General features: G+C 44.9%; 1 protein-coding gene across 8 annotated transcripts in view; it reads left to right on the top strand.

Annotated features, from left to right (window-relative positions):
• PIBF1 (progesterone immunomodulatory binding factor 1) overlaps nucleotides 1-25,821 on the top strand; it is a 187,825-nt gene that overhangs the window by 156,127 nt on the left and 5,877 nt on the right. The window lies entirely within an intron of this gene.

The raw sequence follows: 25,821 nt of genomic DNA on the forward strand, positions 1-25,821 counted from the left end.
TACTAAGATGTCACTCACAGTGACAGCCAGCAATGCAAGAAGGGCTGGATAGCATGGAACCTAAACAACAACACCACGGCTTAGGCAAGTTTGAATCTGATTGCATGCTGAATGCCCTTCTCACCATGGGTATTAAGGGAAATCAGCAAATATTTACCAAATTGATGTTGTTTTGTCAAATTCCTTTGCAGATCACTTTTAAAAAACAGATAAAAAATAAAATTATTGATGATGTTTTTACAATAGAATCTTTTAACTGGGCCCTCTATAAAGGATAAAGTTTATTCACTGAAAAGAGAGACAGAAATAGGGTGCATATTTGGGGGAAGTGGAAAAGGGTTAAAAAATGCAGCTACTGTTCAAGGAATAAAAAAGGGAAGGCAGAGAAACCAAGAAATACTAAGGCAAAAAGGATCATTGTATGCATAAGAGCTACAAAATGTCTTTATTGTATTCATTTGTTTTCTTTGTTTTTTTCCCTCTACCTTTCGTCACCTTGTTTCTATTCCTAAAGCAACCATTTTTTTGTACTTTTAAGGCAGATCTCCTCCACTGGTTATATTGTGTTTTGAATTCCACCAAACAGCACTTTAGTATTTGATTTATTGAAATGTTTTTACACGATGGCTCTATTGGGCTGATCTCAGCTAGTTTATAGTTTATCGGTGATCTACTAGAAAACACCATCCTGGCCACTGTGGATGTAGAAGCCCTTTACACCAACATTCCACACAAAGATGGACTACAAGCCATCAGGAACAGTATCCCCGATAATGTCACAGCTAGCCTGGTGGCTGAATTTTGCGACTTTGTCCTCACCCACAACTATTTCACATTTGGGGACAATATATACCTTCAAGTCAGCGGCACTGCTATGGGTACCTGCATGGCCCCACAGTATGCCAACATTTTTATGGCTGACTTAGAACAACGCTTCCTTAGCTCTCGTCCCCTAATGCCCCTACTCTACTTGCGCAACATTGATGACATCTTCATCATCTGGACTCATAGACTTTAAGGTCAGAAGGGACCATTATGATCATCTAGTCCGACCTCCTGCACAAAGCAGGCCACAGAATCTTACCCATCCACTTCTATAACAAACCTCTAACCTATGTCTGAGTTATTGAAGTCTTCAAATTGTGGTTTGAAGACCTCAAGCTGCAGAGAATCCTCCAGCAAGTGACCCATGACCCATGCTGCAGGGCCCCTGCCAATCTGCCCCGGAGGAAAATTCCTTCCCGACCCCAAATATGGCGATCAGTTAAACCCTGAGCATGTGGGCAAGACTCACCTGCCAGCACCCAGGAAAGAATTCTCAGATCCCATCCCATCTAACACCCCATCACAGACCACTGGGCATACTTACCTGTTGATAATCAAAGATCAATTGCCAAAATTAATTGCCAAAATTAGGCTATCCCATCATACCATCCGTTCCATAAACTTATCAAGCTTAGTCTTAAAGCCAGATATGTCTTTTGCCCCCACTACTCCCCTTGGAAGGCTGTTCCAGAACTTCACTCCTCTAATAGTTAGAAACCTTCGTCTAATTTCAAGTCTAAACTTCCTATTGTCCAGTTTATACTCATTTGTTCTTGTGTCCACATTGGTACTAAGCTTAAATAATTCCTCTCCCTCCCTAATATTAATCCCTCTGATATATTTATAAAGAGCAAGCATATCCCCCCTCAACCTTCTTTTGGTTAGGCTAAACAAGCCAAGCTCTTTGAGTCTCCTTTCATAAGACAGGTTTTCCATTCCTCGGATCATCCTAGTAGCCCGTCTCTGAACCTATTCCAGTTTGAATTCATCCTTCTTAAACATGGGAGACCAGAACTACACACAGTATTCCAGATGAGGTCTTACCAGTGCCTTACATAACGGTACTAACACCTCCTTATCTTTGCTGGAAATACCTCGCCTGATGCATCCTAAAACTGCATTAGCTTTTTTAACGGCCATATCACATTGGCGGCTCATAGTCATCCTGTGATCAACCAATACTCCGAGGTCCTTCTCCTCCTCTGTTACTTCCAACTGATGCGTCCCCAATTTATAACTAAAATTCTTATTATTAATCCCTAAATGCATGACCTTGCACTTTTCACTATTAAATTTCATCCTATTACTATTACTCCAGTTTACAAGGTCATCCAGATCTTCCTGTATGATATCCCGGTCCTTCTCTGTGTTAGCAATACCTCCCAGCTTTGTGTCATCCGCAAACTTTATTAGCACATTCCCGCTTTTTATGCCAAGGTCAGTAATAAAAAGGTTAAATAAGATTGGTCCCAAAACTGATCCTGAGGAACTCCACTAGTAACCTCCTTCCAGCCTGACAGATCACCTTTCAATACGACCCGTTGTAGTCTCCCCTTTAACCAGTTCCTTATCCACCTTTCAATTTTCATATTGATCCCCATCTTTTCCAATTTAACTAATAATTCCCCATGTGGAACCGTGTCAAATGCCTTACTGAAATCGAGGTAAATTAGATCTACTGCATTTCCTTTGTCTAAATAATCTGTTACCTTCTCAAAGAAGGAGATCAGGTTGGTTTGGCATGATCTACCTTTTGTAAAACCATGTTGTAATTTGTCCCAATTACCATTGACCTCAATGTCCTTAATTACTTTCTCCTTCAAAATTTTTTCCAAGACCTTACATACTACAGATGTCAAACTAACAGGCCTATAGTTCTTCTTCGAGTGATTGCTCATATCCATTCCAGTTAGGTGTGTGCGCGCCACGTGCACGTTCGTCGGAAGATTTTTACCCTAGGAACCCCAGTGGGTCGTCTGAGCACCCCCTGGAGTGGCGCCATAACGGCACCGCATATATACCTCAGCCGACCCACCCACTCCTCAGTTCCTTCTTACCGCCCGTGTCGGTCGTTGGAACAGTGGAGTGCAGCTTGTCTGACCTCCGCTTCCCTAGCTTCCTCATACGTTTTCTGTAAAAAATTGTATATAGTTGTTATCTTAGTTGTAGGTTTTCTTGTTTTAATAGTTAATCAGTTACTGTTAGATAGTTAGCGGGTTCGGGGATTAACCCCCTCCCGCGCCCGGGACCGGAGCGTATGCCCGGCTCCCCGGGTTTCAAGCCGTGTTCGGCCTGCCTCAGGCCTGTGCCTACAGGAGATCCTCATAGCTCCTGCTTAAAGTGCCTGGGAGAGTCGCACTTATCTTCTAAGTGCTCAATTTGCAAGGCTTTCAAGCCTCGCACAAAGAGGGAAAGAGACATTCGGCTAAGACAACTCCTCATGGAGGCAGCCTTAACCCCTCCGGCCGCAGCACCGCCTGCTGTCCCTCTGGACTCTCGCAGCGCCGGCACGGCGCCGGGCTGCTCGGCCGTGCAGCCGAAAGTAACATCGGCACCGAAACCCGCCCAGAGGCGCTCTCTCTCTCCGAAGGCAAAGAAAGGGAAGGCCGCTGCTTCTTCGGCACCGACACCTGCATCGAAGCAAAAGAGCGCGCCCTGCCCGGACCGCCCGGCACCGAAACCTGCCGCGGCACCGGTCCCTCCGCTGCAGATGCTTCTGCCGGCACCGGCGACTCCAGCCCCTCAGAGGCCGTCGAGCCCGGCACCTGTGGCCTCCCCAGCTCCGGACGTGGTAGAGATGCCACTGCCGTCCACTCCGGAGACCTTCGAGGCGATGCGGGACCTCATTGCTCTCACAGACCCGGCTGTGGCACCGCCGGAGCGGGCGCCCCGTTCCATGGGCAAGCCATTCATGCTCAAGCCTCCTGTCAGCACCGAGCCTGACCGGCACCGATCCCGTTCCCGCTCTCACCAGCGCTCTCGCTCTCGACGCTGCTCTCCATCTAGGCGCCGATTGCAACGCCGCTCGCAGTCCCAGCACCGCTCCACTACGCGGCACCGGTCAGACTCGCGGCACCGGTCATACTCCCGCTCTCCGACTCGTCATTCCCGGCACCGCTCAACATCTCGGCACCGATACGGCCGCCGCTATTCGCGAAGCCGCTCCTGGCACCGAACATGGAGATCCCGGTCAACCTCCCGGCACCGGGCCGGTCGCAGGTCCCATTCTCGCTCCCGTTCTCGCTATCGAGATGCTTCACGGCACCGGTCACCGCAAAGGCGGGAACTACGATCCGTCGGCACTTCGGCGCAAGGGTTATCCGCTCCACCCTGGCCCTCCCGACACGCCTCGGCCTCTTCACACGCCGAGAGTTATTACGTCGACGAGTATGACCCTCAGGTCCCGGCGGGAGTTTTTCACCAGTCCCATCAAGCAGACCAGGACCCTCATCACTGGGGTTACTGGACCCCTTGGGCCTACCACCAAGCCCAAGGCGCTCCTCTGCCTACCGTGCGCACCGTGACAAACGAGGCACGCGCCCCGGCGGCTACAATAACCCGTCCACCAGATGACACGGAGGTGCCATCGTGTGCGGAGGAAGGCAATCAGCCAGCCCAAGAACCCCTGGAGCAGGAGCCTTCCCAGGCCCCAGACGCTGACCGGGACACCATCCTGCCCGGGATTTCTTCCTCCTCCTCTTCTCCGGACGAGGCGGTCGCGGGGTCATCGTCCGCAGGTCCCCCACCTATTGATTTACGGGCACACCAAGAGCTCCTTCGCAGGGTAGCTCTGCGAATGGACTTACAGGCGGAGGAGGTATCGGAAGTGGACGATCCGATAGTAACCATCTTATCAGCGGACGCCCCTACCCGCATAGCCTTGCCCTTCATTAAGACTATCCAAGCCACTGCGGATACCCTATGGCAGACTCCGTCCTCTATTGCACCCACAGCGAGGGGCGTGGAGCGCAAGTACATGGTCCCTTCCAAGGGATATGAATATTTGTATGTACATCCGACCCCATTGTTGTTGGTAGTGCAGTCGGTGAACGATAAGGAGCGTCACGGCCAGCAAGGCCCCGCTCCTAAATCAAAGGACGCTAGGCGAATGGACTTGCTTGGCCGCAAGGTCTACTCCGCAAGGTCTACTGCCCTGCAGATCCGAGTGGCTAACCAACAGGCCTTCCTAAGCCGCTACGCACATGACACTTGGGCTGAGGTGGAAAAGTACAAAGAGCTCCTACCTCAAGATTCCCGTCAGGAGTTCGCGGCCTTCGTAGAGGAGGGTAAAAAGGTTGCGCGCACCTCGTTGCAAGCCTCCTTGGACGCAGCTGACTCGGGGGTGCATACTATAGCCTCGGGTGTTACCATGCGCCGGATCTCTTGGCTGCAGAGTTCAACGCTCCATCCTGAAGTACAGTACACCATTCAGGACCTTCCCTTTGATTCCAAGGCCCTCTTCTCCGAAAAGACGGACTCCCGACTTCAAAACCTCAAAGACAACAGGGTCATCATCCGTACTCTGGGGATGCATACCCCTGCTACCCAGAGGCGTCCGTTCCGCCCCCAGTTTAACCGGCCCTACTATATGCCTCACTACAGGCAGGACTCTGGTCGGCGACGAGGTTGCGGTGGACGTAGGCGGCAGCCTGGCAATCAATCGTCCCAGGGCAGAACCCCCTCTAAACCGCCAGGGCCTAAGCCATCCTTTTGAAGATGCGCCCGGGGACGGCATACCAGAGCTCTCTTCAGCTCCCTCCCTGCCCTTTTCCAACCGCCTTTCCTATTTCCTCCCAGCGTGGGCCCGGCTGACCACCGATGCCTGGGTCCTACGCACCGTGGAACGCGGTTACCAACTGCAGTTCGTTTCACCCCCTCCTTCCCACCCTCCTTCCCAGTCCCTCTTCAGGGACCCCTCTCACGAGCAACTCCTCTTACAAGAGGTGCATTCGCTCCTAGCCATCGGAGCGGTCGAGAACGTTCCGGAGAGGGAGAGGGGCAAGGGGTTTTATTCCCGTTATTTTTTGATCCCCAAGTCCAAAGGGGGCCTCCGTCCCATCCTTGACCTGCGAGACCTCAACTCATACATGCTGAAGTTGAAGTTCCGCATGGTGTCCCTCGGGACCATTATCCCCACTCTGGAACAGGGAGACTGGTATGCCGCCCTCGATATGAAGGACGCTTATTTTCATATCGCCATCTTTCCACGCACAGACGCTTCCTCCGATTTACAATCGCACACCTTCACTTCCAGTTTGCGGTCCTCCCCTTCAGCCTCTCTACGGCCCCAAGGGTGTTCACGAAGTGCATGGCCGTTGTCGCCACCCACCTCCGTCGGCGCGGCATCTGCGTTTTTCCATACCTGGACGACTGGCTCATCAGAGGGGACTTGCAGGACACAGTCCAGCGACAGGTCACAGTAATCAAAGACTTATTCACGTGCCTGGGCCTAGTTCTCAACATAGAGAAATCCACCCTAGTACCAGCTCAGAGGTTGGACTTTATTGGCACGACCCTGGACTCATCTCTAGCCAGAGCCTACTTCCTCAGCTACGGTTCCAGGCCCTTACACAACTAGTCCGCGCCCTTCAGGCCTCTCGTATGGCCTCGGCCCGCGCTTGTCTCTGCCTCCTCGGTCACATGGCAGCTTGCACGCACGTAACTCCGTTCGCCAGGCTCCGCCTCCGCCCACTCCAGCTGTGGCTCCACTCCAGGTACCGTCCGTACAGGGACCCTCTGGATACCCTACTCACCATTCCATCGGGTGTCCTTCAATCCCTGGATTAGTGGCTGACCCCTTCCCACGTGTGCGCGGGGGTCCCATTCCATGCTCCTCAACCATCCCTTTCCCTGACGACGGATGCTTCATCCCTCGGATGGGGAGCCCATCTCGGCGATCTTTGTACTCAAGGCCTTTGGTCGGTACAGGAATTGAATATGCACATAAACGTCAGGGAGCTACGTGCAGTCCGCCTGGCATACCAGACGTTCCACCCTCGCCTCCGCGGCCGTTGTGTCTCAGTCTTAATGGACAACACAACGGCCATGTACTATATCAACAAGCAAGGCGGGACCCGCTCTCCCCCCCTCTGCCACGAGGCGATGCTACTGCGGGAATTCTGCATAGCCCACTCGATACATCTAGTGGCATCGTTCCTTCCCGGCGTGAAGAACACCATCGCGGATCGCCTGAGCAGGTCTTTTCTCTGCCACGAGTGGTCGCTGAGAGCAGACATCGCTCATGCCATTTTCCAACAGTGGGGGTTTCCCCGTGTAGACCTCTTTGCGTCCCGCTCGAACCGCAAATGCCAGGAGTTTTGTTCCTTCCAAGGCCTGAAACGCTCTCTGTCGGATGCGTTTCTCCTTCCATGGACGGGTCATTTGTACTACGCCTTCCCCCCGTTCCCCCTCATACACAGAGTACTGCTGAAGCTCCGGCAGGACAAGGCACGGCTCATCTTAATTGCGCCAGCATGACCCAGGCAACACTGGTTCACCACGCTGCTCCGTCTGTCAGTAGCCAGCCCAATTCCTCTGCCGCTTCACCCGGATCTCATCACTCAAGATCACGGCACTCTCCGTCACCCAGACCTGACGTCCCTCCACCTCACAGCGTGGCTCCTGAGTGGCTAGACCAGTCAGAAGTGCGCTGTTCTGCTCCCATGCAACATGTTTTATTGAGCAGCAGAAAGCCTTCCACTCGATCTACCTACTTGGCCAAGTGGAAGCGTTTCGCTTGCTGGGCCAAAGCGCGAGGCGCTATTCCGGCAGAGCTTCCGCTTCCAATGGTCCTTGACTACCTCTGGTCGCTGAAACAGCAAGGCCTGGCACTGTCCTCTATAAAAGTGCACTTAGTGGCTATCTCCGCTTTCCACCTGGGTGAGGGCGGGTATACACTGTTCTCTCACCCAATGTCTACTTGTTTCAGGAAGGGCCTTGATCGTCTCTTCCCCCAGGTGCGCCACCCAATTCCCACCTGAGACCTTAACCTCGTCCTCAACAGGCTCATGTCCCCACCCTTTGAGCCACTGGCCACCTACTCCTTACTGTACCTGTCATGGAAAATGGTTTTTCTAGTGGCTATCACATCAGCCAGACGGGTCTCTGAGCTCAAGGCGCTCATGGTAGACCCACCTTACACCGTTTTTCATAAGGACAAGGTGCAACTACGTCCTCATCCGGCATTTCTCCCGAAGGTGGTGTCAATAACCAGGACATCTTCCTTCCAGTTTTCTTTCTGAAACCTCACGCTTCCTCGAGAGAGCAACGACTTCATTCCCTTGACGTCCGCAGGGCGTTGGCTTTCTATGTTGATCGGACAAGGCCGTTCCGCAAATCCCCGCAACTGTTTGTGGCAATTGCTGACCGGATGCGAGGTCTTCCTGTCTCATCGCAGCGAATCTCCTCGTGGCTCACAGAGTGCATACGCACCTGTTATAACTTGGCTAATGTCCCTTTGAGCCATCTCACCGCCCACTCTACCAGAGCCCAGGCGTCCTCCGCTGCCTTTCTGGCACAAGTACCAATCCAAGAGATATGCCGAGCGGCGACCTAGTCGTCGATTCATACTTTCGCCTCTCACTATGCTCTGGTCCAACAGTCGAGAGATGATGCAGCCTTTGGCTCGGCGGTCCTGCATTCCGCCACGTCTCACTCCGACCCCACCGCCTAGGTAAGGCTTGGGAATCACCTAACTGGAATGGATATGAGCAATCACTCGAAGAAGAAAAAACGGTTACTTACCTTTGTAACTGTTGTTCTTCGAGATGTGTTGCTCATATCCATTCCATACCCACCCTCCTTCCCCACTGTCGGAGTAGTCGGCAAGAAGGAACTGAGGAGTGGGTGGGTTGGCTGAGGTATATATGCGGTGCCGTTATGGCGCCACTCCAGGGGGCGCTCAGCCGACCCACTGGGGTTGCTAGGGTAAAAATCTTCCGACGAACGTGCACACACCTAACTGGAATGGATATGAGCAACACATCTCGAAGAACAACAGTTACAAAGGTAAGTAACCGTTTTTTACTCGGATCACTTTTTCTCCCTTTCTTAAAAATAGGAACTATGTTAGCAATTCTCCAGTCGTACGGTACAACCCCTGAGTTTACCGATTCATTAAAAATTCTTGCTAATGGGCTTGCAATTTCATGTGCCAGTTCCTTTAATATTCGTGGATGAAAATTATCTGGGCCCTCCGATTTTGTCCCATTAAGCTGTTCGAGTTTGGCTTCTACCTCAGATGTGGTAATATCTACCTCCATATCCTCATTCCCATTTGTCATCCTTCCATTATCCCTAAGCTCCTTATTAGCCTTATTAAAGACTGAGGCAAAGTATTTATTTAGATATTGGGCCATGCCTAGGTTATCCTTAACCTCCATTCTATCCTCAGTGTTTAGCGGTCCCACTTCTTCTTCCTTTGTTTTCTTCTTATTTATATGGCTATAGAACCTTTTACTATTGTTTTTTATTCCCTTTGCAAGGTCCAACTCCACATGGCTTTTAGCCTTTCTCACTTTATCCCTACATGTTCTGACCTCACTAAGGTAGCTTTCCTTGTTAATCCCGCCCATCTTCCACTCCTTGTAGGCTTTCTGCTTTTTCTTAATCACCTCTCTGAGATGCTTGCTCATCCAGCTTGGTCTACAACTCCTGCCTATGGTTTTTTTTCCCCTTTCTTGGGATGCAGGCTTCTGATGCATAATGAGGAGGAAGGCTTTCTGCAGCTTCGACTTAAAGTAATTCCAGGCCTCCTCCGCCTTTAGATCCACAAATTCTTCAGACCAATCCACTTCCCTAACTAATTTCCTTAATTCTTTAAAGTTAGCCCTTTTGAAGTAAAAAACCGTAGTCCCAGATCTATTTTTGCTTATCCTTCCATCTAGTTTGAACTGAATTAGCTCATGATCACTCGAACCAAGGTTGTCCCCTACAACCATTTCTTCTATGAGGTCCTCACTATTCACCAAAACCAAATCTAAAATGGCATCCCCTCTTGTTGGTTCTTCAACTACTAGGTGAAGAAATCCATTAGCTATCACATCCAGAAAAATCTGAGCCCTATTATTGTTACTAGCACTTGTCCTCCAGTCTATATCTGGGAAGTTAAAGTCTCCCATGATCACACAATTCCCATTAGTGTTTACTTCATTAAAAACATTAAAGAGGTCTCTATCCATATCCAAATCAGATCCCGACGGTCTGTAGCACACCCCAAGCACTATCTCAGGGGAGGCTCTAGTAGCTTTCTTTCCCAGTGTGATTTTTGCCCAGACAGACTCTGTCTTATCCATTCCATCACTTCTTATTTCTTTACAGTTAACCTCATCATTGATATACAATGCTACGCCACCACCTTTGCCTTTATTTCTGTCTTTCCTAAACAGCACATAGCCTTCAATACCTGTACTCCAGTCATGACTACTATTCCACCATGTTTCTGTTATCCCTATAATATCCAGTTTCACTTCCTGCACCAGTAGCTCTAGTTCCTCCATTTTGTTACCTAGGCTCCTCGCATTAGTGTATAGACATCTTAATTTTTGCCGTTTGGCTTCACTGACATTCTTTACCCGGTTAGGCACAGACATTCTACCACCAGCATCCCATGGACCCATGGAAAAGAAACCCTTGAGGAATTCCACCATGATTTCAACAATTTCCATCCCACCATCAACCTCAGCCTAGACCAGTCCACACAAGCGGTTCATTTCCTTGACGCTACTGTGCTAATAAGCGATGGTCACATAAACACCACCCTATACCAGAAACCTACTGACCACTATACTTACCTACTTGCCTCCAGCTTCCATCCAGGACACACCACACGATCCATTGTCTACAGCCAAGCTCTAAGATATAACCACATTTGCTCCAGTCCCTCAGACAGAGACAAACACCTATAAGATCTATATCAAGCATTCTTATAACTACAATGCCCACCTGCTGAAGTGAAAAAACAGACTGACAGAGCCAGAAGAGTACCCAGAAGTCACCTACTACAAGACAGGCCGAACAAAGAAAATAACAGAACACCACTAGTTGTTACCTTCAGCCCCCAACTAAAACCTCTCCAGCGCATCATCAAAGATCTACAACCTATCCTGAAAGATGATCCCTCACTCTCACAGATCTTGGGAGACAGACGTGTCCTCGCTTACAGACAGCCCCCCAACCTGAAACAAATACTCACTAACAACCACACACCACAGAACAAAAACACTAACCCAGGAACCTATCCTTGCAACAAAGCCCGATGCCAACTCTGTCCACATATCTATTCAAGTGACACCATCATAGGACCTAATCACATCAGCCACGCCATCAGGGGCTCGTTCACCTGCACATCTACCAATGTGATATATGCCATCATGTGCCAGCAATGCCCCTCTGCCATGTACATTGGCCAGACCAGACAGTTTCTACGCAAAAGAATAAATGGACACAAATCTGACATCAGGAATCATAACATTCAAAAACCATTAGGAGAACACTTCAACCTCTCTGGCCATTCAGTAACAGATTTAAAGGTGGCAATTTTGCAACAGAAAAGCTTCAAAAACAGAATCCAATGAGAAACTGCTGAACTTGAATTGATATGCAAACTAGATACAATCAATTTAGGCTTAAATAAAGACTGGGAATGGCTGAGCCATTACACACATTGGATCTATTTCCCCATGTTAAGTATCTTCACAGCTTCTTGTCAAACTGTCATAAATGGGCTATCTTGATTATCACTACAAAGGTTTTTTTGCTGACAACAGTTCATCTTAATTAATTAGCCTCTTAGAGTTGGTTGGGCAACTCCCACCTTTTCATGTTCTCTGTATGTATATATATCTCCTCACTATATGTTCCATTCTATGCATCTGATGAAGTGGGCTGTAGCCCACGAAAGCTTATGCTCAAATAAATGTGTTAGTCTCTAAGGTGTCACAAGTACTCTTGTTCTTTTTGAAGATACAGACTAACACAGCGGCTACTCTGAAACCTAGTTTATAGTGAGGCTCTGTTTCCAAGGCAAGGCTGCTTGCCATCTTAACACTAACAAAAGGCATGTACATAGAACCAGAAATAGTGTAACATATATTAAGAATAAAAATTACACCTTCAAAAACAGAAAGTAACTATTAAAAATGGTTTAATCTTGCAGCATATTCATCTTATATCTTTTACAGAATGAAGGATTTTTTTTAACACAGCCAGCAGATATTCAGTCTATAAATACTTGTTAAATTAAGTATTATGGTTTTGAATGGCAAGTTCTGTAATGAAACATTATCACTGTCAGTCCTGCTTTTTATTTGGATTAATTACCCATATTACACTAGTATTTCTTGGTAGGAGTTACCTTATGTTGCCTATGTTTTCCATGTAAGCAGTGCTACAATATAGGGAAGATGTTAAGGTTTCTAGGCTTTCACTCCTACCTGCTTAGGACCTTATCCTGCAAACCAAGCACACATGGAAATCTTACTGAGTCACTGAGAGTTCTATGCATGGTAAGTTTCTGGGGTCAGGCCTTAGGGTATGTCAGTACTGCAATGTAAACTCAAGTCAGCAGACCCTGCGTTAGAGAACCTAGGGATTGAACGTCTACACTGATTGTCAACCCTAGGTTAAGAATTTCCTAACCCAGACCTGAACCCGGGGCTATGGCAACCACACTGCAGAACACAGACCTGAGTCAAACCAACCATATCCCATACTCCCTCGTGCCCTACTGAGATGTGGCTGCTGTAGCCATTTGATCATGGTGCAGTGTGGGAAAGCCTGACTGTCCACCTTGCACATTATAGAAAGTTTGAACAGCCTGCCAACAAATCCTGTTGAGCAGCCATTTAGGTCTGTGCACTCCTAGCAACCAGAGATCGCAATATGGAGGAGGCAACATTTGAAGAACTTTTTGCGTGTGCTTTCACTCCTATGTCAGGAAAAGGACAGAGCTGTGAGACGCTCAGCAATGTTTTCTGACCCACCAAAGGCACAAGAAGGAGTTTATAATGAAGCAGAAGGAAGGGGGAGGAAGAGGAGGGCATGGACACAGAAGACTTGAACTGGCTGATGCTGCTCATGACACTTGGATTAGCCCCTGACTGGTGCTTCTGAAGCAGGACTACAAGCATAGACTGGTGAGACCACATTGTTAAGCAGACCCAGGATGACAGAAATGGGTCCAGAACTTTCACATGAAGAAAGTAGATTTCAGGAGCTTTCTGAGCAGCTTGCCTCAACCCTCCAGCGTAAAGACACACCCATGAGGGTGGCCAAGTCGGTCCAGAAATGGGTTGCTATAACTATCTGGAAGCTGGCTATCCCAGACTGCTATAGGTTGCCAACCAGTTTCGTGCTGGAAAGTTGACTATGGGTAAAGTGGTGGTGGAAGTTTCTGAGGCAGTCAGGCATGTGATTTACTGTAAACTGGTGGGCATAAAAGATATTACTGAAGTAATTGCTGGCTTTGAGAGAATGGGGTTTCCAAACTGCACCAGGGCCATTGACCCAGATTGCTATGTGCAGGAGCACAGAAAAATTCCTTTTGGAATTTCAAGGGCATAAAATTGTTACTTTTTTGAACTTCAGTATACTGTGAGAGGGATACTTCAGACCATGGACACTCACAAAGAAAAATTGATTCATCCACCTTTCCTACACTGAGTTTGCATATAACAACACCAATCATGCCTCCATTGGCCGAAGCCCCTCCTTCACCAGTTGTGGCTTTCATCCTTGTTTCCACTCTGCACTGCCAACAGCTTCCAAAAATCCTGGACTTACCAGTATGGTTTGGCAGATCCACTGCATCCAGGAAGAGCAAAAGCATCACCTCGAAGACACTAAGGAGGCCTATAAATAACATGCAGACCTCCAGAGATGAGAGGGTCTGGTCTTAACTAAGGATCAGAAGGAATGGCTATCTACCAAGAACCTCCACACAGGCAGGCCATCTCACAAACCGGACCAACAAATTAACCCTCATCACTTTTAAGCTCCACTTGCCTAAGTCTCTCAGAATACATCCCATTTTCCATGTCTCACCCTTGAAAGGGTTAATGGAAAACTTGTTCCCTGACCAGATGCAGTCACTGCCTCCACCTGTTCAGGTCCAAGTTATTGAGGAATACTTAGTCCATGCCACCCTGTACGCTAAGTTGAGGTGAGGAAAGTTATGGTACCTTGTGGATGGTGAAGGTTATGGCCCTGAGAAGCAGTCTGGAGAACCTACCAGTCATGTACATGCCCCTGAACTGGTGGAGAGGCTTTCCACAAGAGCCACCTAGACAAGCCCAGTCTAGTGACACCTTGGTGTCGTCCCTGAGGGGGACTGATGTAAGGATCTGCAGTGCTATAACCTGCGGTCTGCTGATCACTGACCAGCTGCAGTCAATGGGCTTTGAGTCTGGTTGGGCCCAGCACTACAGGATGTGCCGCTCACAGAGGGCCTGATTGACAGGGCTCCCAGGGCCCCAGTTGGTCTGGGTGCCCTACTTAAGCCTGAAGACACCAAGAAGCGGTCTGTACAACTAGGAGGATCCCCAGCCCAGACAGCTTCTATCAGAGACCCTCCTCCTTTGCCTTGTTCCTGGCTCTGACTTCAGCTCTGCTCCTCTGTTGTGGTTTCTGGCTTCCAACTCTGGCTCTGTCCCTCAGCTCTGGCACCATTTTCTAGGCCTGATCACCCACATGCTGGCCATGAAAGTCTGTGGTAGAGGTGAGAGTTGAACGAAGAGCTCTTGAATCCTTCTCCAGTTCTCAATCATAACCATTCTTCCTCCCTTAGTTATGTTTTTCTCCAGTTTAAGACTTTGGGAAGAAAATATTGTCAGTTTTTTCTACTTTACTTAAAATAATGATAAAAATTAATATTTGTTAGACACTTTCTTTCCACAGTTTATTAACTTGTTTTACTACTTATGAACTGGGTTTTTTTTAACTTGGAAGTAATATAATTAATCCACTTGCCTAAATGATTTTGACAGACTAATTAGACTTTTGTTCTGTATTGTCCTGAGAATTTAGGGCCAGATTCAGTTTTTAAAAATCTGCCCTTGATAGGAAAGGAGGCCACACAAAGTCTCTGAAAAATCATTTTTCAAAGACATTTCTTTTACAGCATGGAAATCAAACATTTCTTTTTTAACTGAACCCTTGAAAGGATACTTTGTATATATTTCTCATAATTGAACCTGCTACACATGCATACACTACTTTATAAAAGCTGTTCTCAAACTGTGGTCCTTGGGGCACTTTCTGATGGACCTAGAAAGCTGGACCACTTGCATCCAACGAAGTGGGTATTCACCCACGAAAGCTCATGCTGCAAAACGTCTGTTAGTCTATAAGGTGCCACAGGACTCTTTGCTGCTTTTACAGAACCAGACTAACACGGCTACCCCTCTGATACTAGAAAGCTGGCAAGTCATATGGTGCTGGCTCCTCATTCACTTCAGCCACTTTTATAGGCATACGGGCTCTTGTAGAAGCAGCTAGAAATAAAGAGGAGTCATCATCCAAGCTCACTTTCCTAGAAGCCATTACTACTTAGCTAGAAGAGAAGAAAAGGGAGCTTCCCTGAGGGTCTAGAACTGGTAGCAGAGTTAGTAAAAAAAATTGGTAGCTGTGTTTTGGCCAGAGAAGCACAGGACCAGGCAGCTGGGCAACATGTGCCAAGGAGAGGACCAAGTATCAGAGGGGTAGCCGCGTTAGTCTGTATCCACAAAAACAACAAGGAGTCCAGTGGCACCTTAAAGACTAACAGATTCATGGAGTGAAAATTACAGATGCAGGCATAAATATACTCACACATGAAGAGAAGGGGGTTACCTTACAAGTGGAGAACCAATGTTAACAAGGCCAATTCAGTCAGAGTGGATGTGGTCCACTCCCAATAACTGATGAGGAGGTGTCAGTACCAAGAGAGGGAAAAATTGCTTTTGTAGTGAGCCAGCCACTCCCAGTCCCTATTCAAGCCCAAATTAATGGTGTTAAATTGGCAAATGAATCGTAGCTCTGCAGTTTCTCTTTGAAGTCTGTTTTTGACTTTTTTTTCTTGAAGTATGACTACTTTTAAATATGTTATAGAATGTCCAGGGAGATTGAAGTGTTCTCCTACTGGCTTTTGTATGTCACCATTCCTGATGTCTGATTTGTCTCCATTTATTCTTTTATCCATAATTCATTTATTCTTCTGGTATGTGGGTCATAATAGCATCCAGAAGTTTCTATGCTTATGGAGCTTATGCACCTATGGAGCCCAGAGAGCCACCCTCCCAAGTAACCACTTTCCTCACTGTGTTCCTCTGCCTGCAGTTGATTAAGTTCCAGAGTCTTGTTAGCCTTCTATATACCATGCCAGCATCCTAGGGGAGAGCAGCAACCCTGTTTCCTCCTCATTATGCTTCCCCTGTAGTCTGAGCCATAAGGTTTCTCTTCACTGGATAGAAGAAAGTGCTAGGGGCTTTTACCCTTCTTTATCCCTTTGAGATTTGGGGTTTCACCAAGTGTCTGTGCCCCCATAATTCAGTCCCATTAACCTGTTACCCTCATCTCTACATGTCCTCCTTTTATCTCAATGTATCCCTTTTTCCCCTACTGTGCCTCTTGTTGGATCCTCTGATCCCACATTATCTCATTCCCTCTCATCTTTGACATTGGTGCAACAGAACAGGTGGCGAAATGGGCCACCTGCGCAAATCTCTCTCTCTCTCTCTCTCTCCTTCATTACACACTAGTCACACAATTGAAGTGCGGCCTGCTCTGGTTTGAACTATAACTGAATTGTGCTGAGGGAGAGTGGCTGGTGGCAACTTAGGTCAGAGAGCCACTGCACTGGAGGGACGCTATGGAGCCATTGACTGTAGCAGCAGCCAGAGGTGGATTAGGGTTTTGTGGGGCCCTGGGCCAAAGCAGTCGCACCCCTCCTCCCCCCGCCCCGCCCCATACTTCCGCCGGGAAAATGGGGTCGGGGCACGGAAGCAGGGAAAGCTCCCACGTCCTGACCCCACTCCGCAGTAGAAGCGCCAGGCGGGCGGGAAGAGTAGGGCAAGCCCCCATGCCCCGACTCCGCTGCTGGGCAGAGTGGGCCCGGTTTGCACAGTGGCTAATCTGCTACTGGCAGCAGCTTCCATATGCAAAAGAGGACATGGAGAGAAGTTGTGACAGGAGGGCTCATAAAAGCATTAGAGCCAGAAGGAGAAGGCACTAAGCACATGAGCAGGGGCAAGAGAACAGTGAATCTCAGGAAAGGGAAACTGCTAGATGGCGGGGAGAGAGAGAGCTGGAGAGGTATCTGAAAGGGGCTGGAAGAAAAGGATTGGGAACAGGTACCTCAAATAAATTATGTCCAGCCCTGCTCCTTTCCTTTTTTTTTTTATTTAAAAGATTGTACGTGGTAATTTCAAAATTATTTGTGTTTCCAAAGTGAATTCCTTGTCATCTATGTGCTGTAACTTGTTTAATCTTTAAAAACAAAATTTGACGTACAGTGCTTGGTGCTCTTTTTAAATGTTAAGCTACAGGGTAATTATCATATTTCTTATGCTACATTTATGTTCTGAGATTCTAGTTCCTATTAATGTTCTGCATGTTTTCTCAGTAGAATACAGGGACATTTCTGCATTACAAGTAAGCCCTGGAGCTATTCTCATCTTAAAACTTAGAGAAACAAGTGACATTTACATTGCTAAATGATTGTAGAGAAGTTTCCAGTTTATATTTTGCAGGGGAAAATATGCTCTTAAGCAGCAGTATTTGTCATTTTCTTATCTATTTAGTGATGTCAGGCTTTAATTAAACTTGAATACAAAATGCTACTGAATTTCGGCAGATGAAGGATTTAACAGATGGATACATTCATTCATTTCTTGGTGTTGTACATTTCTGAATAGCAGTTTTCATACAATTTTTTCAAGAATTATCTTTCCATTTGATGTGTTATATGCTAAATAATTGCATTCTGAATATTGCTTGCTACCTAGCAATTACTGTTTTTAAGATCCTAAAAAGGGCAGCAAGGTTTATAATAATGTCACTTCATATAAATACAATATAAATTCTTTTTTTGTATCATTAAAATATTTTTTTACAAAATACAGGCAAAGTTCAACTCACTGATTTGAATTACAAGAGCAAACTGGCATGAACATTTGAAGTAATGTACTTTTTTCAGGGACAGGTTAAATTAAAAAAAAGTGGAATTTAGGAATTTAAGCAAGAAATTGTTGGCAGAAAGGTCTTCCAAATATTTAAATATTTAATTATATTCATTTTTTTCAGTGTTGGCTATTAATTATTTAGTCACATTGTTAGTTTTCCAAATGTATGGACTTTTTTACTTTCCTTCACTTTGTGATACTATTTGAATATCCTCAAATGTAAACAGAATGTAAATATATTTATGAAATACCAAAAATGGGATGAATCAAATTAAAGGGGGGAGTTATTCAATTGAAGAGATAAGCCCTCATAATCAGTAACTGATTGTGCCTATTATTATGACTATTTTGACACATTAGTAAAATTGAGTCAGTATGGTCTTTATTTTATTTTCATTAAAGTAGATATAACTGTAATTGAGTTATACAGTGGCTCTGAGCTAAAAAGTATCGGTTCCAAATAAGGCTTTTATTTTTGTTATAAGTATATTATTTTTTCTGTGTTTTTTGTTTACATCCAAGTATTAGAATATTCATATAATAGATTTCACACATCTCTTTTTTATAAATTTTAAATGTACCTCAAAAATTTGAAACACTCTCCTTTTCCCCTCCTAACAAATAAATAAATAAATAAATAAATATAATGATTAGGAAATAAGGTAACATACAGCAGAAGAAGTCAGAGTACATGCTGTGGCATTCTGCACATGCCTGAGGGAAATAAAGCGGGGAATGGGCTCAGCTATCACTTACTTGAGTCTTACTGTCTGCAGCAGTGAAATTGGAACCTTCCAGTGTCCACCTGCGTCTCTGCACACTGTCCTTAGTGTTAGTTATTAATCTTGTTAATTAATTTTGTTAGTAGTGTGTGTTTAGTCTTTTTGCCAGTTGATTGACAAACAAAAAACCCAACACCTTTTTAGTCAGATGCTTAGCTTATAGGCTATTTCTCCTTCTCCCATACAGGGGCCTTAGCAGTATGGCAGAAATGAAATCTCTGAGGTTCAAACTCTGCTCTTCATGTGAAGCTTCCGTGCTGCTTAGCAGCGGGCACTCCACTTGCCTTTTTTGTTTAGGAGAGGGAATACTCCTTTGCTATGTTCCATGTGTTGCTCCTTCCGTCCATGGACTCAAAAAGCTAGAGAGATCCATCTAAAATTGTTCCTCATGGAACAGTCTGTTCATGCTTCCACAGATGCCGAAAGGAAGTATGTACCTAGATCTCAATCCTTTGGTCAGACCCTTTCCACAAACACCTCGTGAGCTGAGATTCCACCCCAGGCTCTCTAAGTCATCCATCTCCATTCTGACAACTTTGACCTCTGACAGGGGTAGGAAGGGGCACTGTTTCAGAGATAAGCCAAGGCATATGTCATCCTTGGGGCCTACCAAGTCAAGAGTAAGACACATGTGTCAGCAGGTGCCTAACTGGTCTTGGGCTCAGCAGTTGAAGGACAGCCAAAGGTCTCACAAAAGTCCCTTTGGCATCTTGGTACCAACTGTTAAATATGAGCCTGTGTTACCCAGTAAACCTGTAGACTGCCCTTTGGTTTCCTGGGCCTCTACATCCCAGCCCCTAGGAGGAAGCAAGCTAGATCTCAAAGCTCCTTCAGGCAGCATCCTTCTGCTCAATATTACTAGAACACTCAGAGGACTTTAGAGCCACTGAGAAAGAAGCAATGACTGTTCACCTCTTCCTCCACTTAAACACAGTCTGTGTCTTCCACCAGATGAGTGAACTGCTTGAGGATCCCTCTCCTTGCACACTCTTCCTTCCCCCTTTGGCAACTTCTTCTTTTACTTTCAAGATGTCTGGACTCGGATCACATTGGACCAGGGATTCTGGAAATTCTCAGCAAGGGGTATTCTATTGAACTCTAGTCACTCCCTACCCTCTTCACCATCCCTTTTCAGGGACCTTTCTCATGAGATACTATTAAAACAAGAAGGGGACTTCCTTCTACAACTTTGAGCAATTTGGAGTGGAAGAGATGCCCTTAGAGTTCAGGAGCAGGGGGGTTTATTCCCATTATTTCTTATCCCCAAAAAAGAAATGGGGGTTGTTGTCTTATTCTAAACTTTTGATGTGTAGGTTATAGTTACATGACACAGATGTAAGAACAAAGGTAATTATAGCTGTCTCAGGTCTGTTGAAAACCTGTTCAATTGTCACCTTGAAAATTGTCCATTATGTTTATTGTGAACAAATTTTCACACTTTTTAGCAGTTATTTATTTGATAGGGCAACATTCCTTTTTACCACCCTAATCGTATTTCCACATCTGGAAATTCTTTTTAATTTTGTTTCAGTCATATGAACATCAGATTTTAATATCCTACTAACCTTGAATGTCCATAGCTACTTAATTTGGGAACTGTAAGAAGCATATTTGATATGTGTATGTGCAAGTTATGTCAAGGACACACAGAGCACATTGATAGTCATCCTTTTATAGTGTCCATAAATACAAAAAAAAATTATTAAATGAAGTCATATTTTACATTTTAAAAATGTAATGCCACTGTTTCATTTTTGCATCTGTTCTTTTCTCTGCCATAATTGCACTCAAACATCTATAAATGACCCACCATAATTGAAGATAGTTTATTTAGTTGGGGGGAATCAGATTTTATCCTCTATAATCAATTGTCTGGACTGTACATATCCATTCTCCATACTTTAATGTACTGTGTCAGTTATCCATGATAAACATTTTGTGTTTTTTATGAATTAAATATTTTGCATCTTATTTTCACTTGTCAAGATCAGAATTTATCGTTACTATAATTTCAAATGCTACTGAAATCTGAGTATACAAATAGCGTTATTTTATTTTACCTTTTAAAAATCATGGACCTTTTTTCACTTTTGCCAACTCATGATTGTTTTAGAACCTGATATTTTAGTCACTACATACACAGAATACCTGTTGAAGATAATGGGAGTTACTCACATACACACAGCAGCTGCAGCATCAGGCCATAATTAAATACTAGAATAAAATTTTCAGAAACTAGGAATTATTTAAATTATAGGCGTGCATAATGCCAGTAACCTAATGATGTAAAAAGAAAAATATGCTTTTTCCTAATCTAGCTACACGCTTAATTATTTAAAAAAACCTACATCTTTGTGTGTTTCCACACAAAAATACCTTGGTTATTTTTGAACTAAGGCTGCTGGACTGCATATGCATAGACCACCAATATAAAGCATGAAATGCAAGGAAATAAGCAGATAGTCATTCAACCCTTACATGCTTCCTGCAAAATTTAACTCCCTTTGTTTCCCTACCATATTCAGCTCTTAAAAATCCATTCACCTCTCCCACTCAATACAACCTTAGGACAAATCCCAGTTGTCTCTACCGCCGCCTACAAGCCTAATCAGTTCTGCTTCCCTATGTCTCCTCCCACCATATACCTACTCCTCCTCCCTCAGTGCTGCTACCTGGTGCAGTGGGGGAGACAATTAACAGGGAGCGATGTGTGGGGAGCCAGAGGCAGAGTGGGGATGGGGTTGGTAAGTGGGGGATGATTGTGCATGTCAGAGGATTGGGTGAGGAGAGGGTTGTATGCAGGATTCTTGGGTGGTGGGATTGGAGCTGTGCAGGCAGCGTGAGGTGGGGAGGAATCATAGAAGATTAGGGTTGGAAGAGACCTCAGGATGTCATCTAGTCCAACCCCCTGCTCAAACCCCAACTAAATCATCCCAGCCAGGGCTTTGTCAAGCTGGGCCTTAAAAACCTCCAAGGATGGAGACTCCACCACCTGCCTAGGTAACCCATTCCAGTTCTTCACCACCCTCCTAGTGAAATAGTTTTTCCTAATATCCAACCTAGACCACCCCCACTGCAACTTGAGACCATTGCTCCTTGTTCTGTCATCTGCCACCACTGAGAACAGCCTAGATCCATCCTCTTTGGAACCCCCCTTCAGGTAGATGAAGGCTGCTATCAAATCCCTCCTCACTCTTTTCTCTTCTGGAGACTAAATAAGCCCAGTTCCCTCAGCCTCTCCTCATAAGTCATGTGCCCCAGCCCCCTAATCATTTTCATTGCTCTCCACTGGACTCTCTCCAGTTTGTCCACATCCTTTCTATAATGAGGGGCCCGAAACTGGATGGAATACTCCAGATATGGCCTCACCAGTGCCGAATAGAGGGGAATAATCACTTCCCTTGATCTGCTGGTGAAGCTCCTATTAATGCAGACCAATATGCCAATAGCTTTCTTGGCAACAAGGGCACACTGTTGAATCTGCTTTGAGGCATACGCACTCTAAGTTCTCCCCATGGAATGGCTGTCTTGGCTCCCCAGTGTACCAATGCAGAAATATCGGGTGAAGCCCTTCAGGCATCAGTGCCTCAACAGAGAGACGCTCAACTTACCCAGCATTGTCTTCTCAGTGTGTCCAAGAGCCAGTGCTGCAATGCTGGAGGAGCCTAGCATCTCCACAGAGGAATCAGTGCTTTTAGGGTTTTACACTGCACTGCTTCCTCAGTGCAGTGGGGAGCTGAGGCAGCAATAGTGAGGGAGTAATTCGAGCACTGATACCATCTCGCAGAGGCATTTGACTTCCCACCCCAGGAACAATTTATTTCCCCAACTTACATTACCCATAACCCTTCCTTTACCCACCAATGCACAAGCCTTTTCCCTCCCAGTCCAATTCGTGTTCCTGCTAATGCCCCCTTCTTTCTCCCCAAGGCCCTACTTTTCACATCCCACACATTCCTGCTCTGTTCCACCATTATTGGCCTGCAGAGCCCCGTCTTTCGCCCTCTGCTGCCTTTCCTGGCTTCCTAGGATCTATATGCTGAGCAGGGGTCTTGGAAGCAGGCTAACAGAATCAGATAATGGAAACAGGTGATAAATCTGAGCAATTCAGTTATCTAATCATTACATAATTTGTATCGGTCATTGCTAATTTGGGGAATAACTCTTTAAATTCAAAATTCACAGGTGGCATGTGATATCAGAATGTGTTTGTGGATTGTGGCATTTGCTGGAACTGTCGTTAGCTAGAGAAATCCAAAAAAAGTGAGAAGGGAACTGCCACATTTCAGAATCAGGACATTTTCAAATGTATCCTCATCAAAAGTTAGTAAATCTGAAATTTATAAACCACAAATAAATAAATAAACAAACAATAGTAATTAGGGTAACCAGATGAGAGGAAGAAAATATCGGGACACATGGCAGGGGCCCCGCCGGCGGAACAAAAAAGAAAAGAAATAGCCGAATGCGGCTGGAGGAGCAAAAAAAAAAAAAGTGCTGCCGATGGAGCGAAATATTGGGACAAGGACCTAAATTTTGGGACAGTCCTGATTTTATCAGGATGTCTGTTCACCCTAGTAGTAATTCCACTGAAGTTAACAGGGTTACTGTGGAATAACTATGGTGTAATGGAGAGAGAAGCTTTGCACATTGTGCTGAATTAGGGCCTTTCAAACTAAAATTAATCATTAAAGTTTAAAACGGGGATTTTAGTCCTGCTTTAAATGCAAATGTTAATGCAACCTTAACAATGCCCCATAACAAACGTAGACACTGTTTTAGGTTAATATATACATTGTGGGGCAAATTCTCATCTCCAATCTCTTCTGGTTCCTTTATGTCACTTGGGAGTGTAAAGGAGGCAAGACTCCTGGTATAAGTGTCCAGCTGAGAATTCCTTTGGCAGGGTGGAAGCTGTTAGCTGGTGGAAAGCCAACGCACACTGCTCCCTAGCCAGCCACTCCATGCCCCAAATCTGGGGGATATGGCAGACCTCTGTGCTGCAAATTCTCAGGTGGATTATAGTGCTTCCCAGTAAGGACCCCCGCAAAGACTTTAGGCTGCTCTAGTTTACCCCAGCGATTGCACAGATAGGCCCACAGCATTAGGGAGCTGTATTGGGCTCACTAACGAGCCATCCTTCTACCTTCATGGCCTGAGAGAATTTGGTACCATAACTGCAGGATTGGGCCTCCTTTATGTATCTGAAACTAACCTCTTTTTCAAATCAGTATGAGAATTCTTGGTCTTTGCCTTGTTTTTTGAGTGCAGCTTCAAACTCATAATTACAACTTTTTTTGGTCCATATAGTCTGATGCAAGATTTAGCTCCATAAAGATATATTATAGCACCACTTACTAATGTAAAAACATTGCTTACATGTGACTTAATCTCCAGTCATGGAGCATGTATTTGTAATATACTTGTCTGAGTTATTTTCATCAAGAAATTCTGTCTATGTATCTTTGGCAGCATCTTTGCAGAGTTTACAACTTTCGGTAACATGTTGGCATCAACTAAGCAGTCCTTTTAAACAGCTGCTCTGCAGTTGAGCTGTTTTAACATGCCACCACACACAGCTGAATTATGCAAATATTAAATGACTGAGACCCAAGAACAATTTGTACACTGAATAAAGTTGTTGGGTGTATTTAGTGTTGGGGTTCCAGTCATATAACTGTATTATTGTGGTTATTATTATTAACTACATTCTCTACAACAAAGCATGCCTAGTTTTAATTTTTTCAAAAATATTTATATCGTGTGTATTGTTATGGAGTTATTAAAAGCAACTATGTATCAGAAGTTAGATGGCAAGACTTTTAAGCGTCTGTTTTTACATTATGCTAATTTTGAATACTGTGATGAAAATAGAGTATGAATCACTGTAATTTTCTGGTTAATGTTAAGAAATAGATAATAAGTAGTGTACAATAACTATATTGTCCATTTGTTGTGTTTGGCATTAAACTATTATAAACATTAGTTATACTGTTGTTTTGGTTAAAGAGCTAAGATAAGATTGCATGTATTAATGCTGAATTATTATTGAAGACAGTCAAAACTGTATGGTTTTGAACTGCTATTTGAATGAAGATTGCACTCACTTGGCTGTTTTGTCAGCCATAGTAATTCACAAATTGTTACAAGATACAGCTGGAAGCACCAGTGTGAGGGGTGGGGGGAAATTATGTAACATATTTTGTAATAATTGCATCCATTAAAAATGAAGAAAATAATGACAGCAGCATGGAGATGCAGTGACATTAGAAGACCATAGCAGATTAAAGTCAGAGAGGAATTATGGTTTTGTTTTTGTCACTTTACTAATGATCTTGAACCAATCTGTTGTGGGGGGGAAGGGGTTAAAATCTATCAAATTGTTTATTTAGCAAATTATTAACATTTCCAAGTCAGCGAGAACCCTTCTGGCCACCAGATCCCTTTCTTTCCTTTTCAGTAGTTGCTTTTTCATTCCATAGTTCAGATCATGATCCTGTTCCTCCTTTTTGCTGTAGTGTCTTCTAGGCCTCTCTTATCAATTGATTGATTTTTCTAGGGGTAAAGACATATATTTGTTTTTTATATCTGCATTTATAAGGCACATACCCAAACCCTAACCCTCGGAGTACTATTTATCATAGCCACTCAAATTGGATTCTGTAAGCTATCTTGTTTTACAAAATAGATCTTTAAAATAATTGTTTAAAATAAATGGCCGTTTAAATAGAAGAAAGGGACAGTGGGATCCTTAATGCACTTTAAATGCTTTTTCTGTTACAGCATTTGGACATTATGAGGTTTTATTTGTATAACTCTTCTGTGCCTTTTTATTTTATTACTCCGTTTAGTAGTTTCTAACTAGTACTCAGACTAATAAATGCAAGTAAATAATCAGACTTCTTATAGGATTATTGATCTGCCTATATATCTATTTAGATATTTTGATTTGGTGAACAGAAATGCATTATTAACAGATAATCATTTTAGTGGGTTTTACTATTTTTAGTTTTATTGAAAATTTAGCATTGTTCTTATTTATTTTTTTATATTTTTTG

This window comes from Mauremys reevesii, linkage group 1 (assembly GCF_016161935.1).
Source record: "Mauremys reevesii isolate NIE-2019 linkage group 1, ASM1616193v1, whole genome shotgun sequence".
In the NCBI taxonomy this organism is placed as follows: Eukaryota; Metazoa; Chordata; order Testudines; family Geoemydidae; genus Mauremys; species Mauremys reevesii.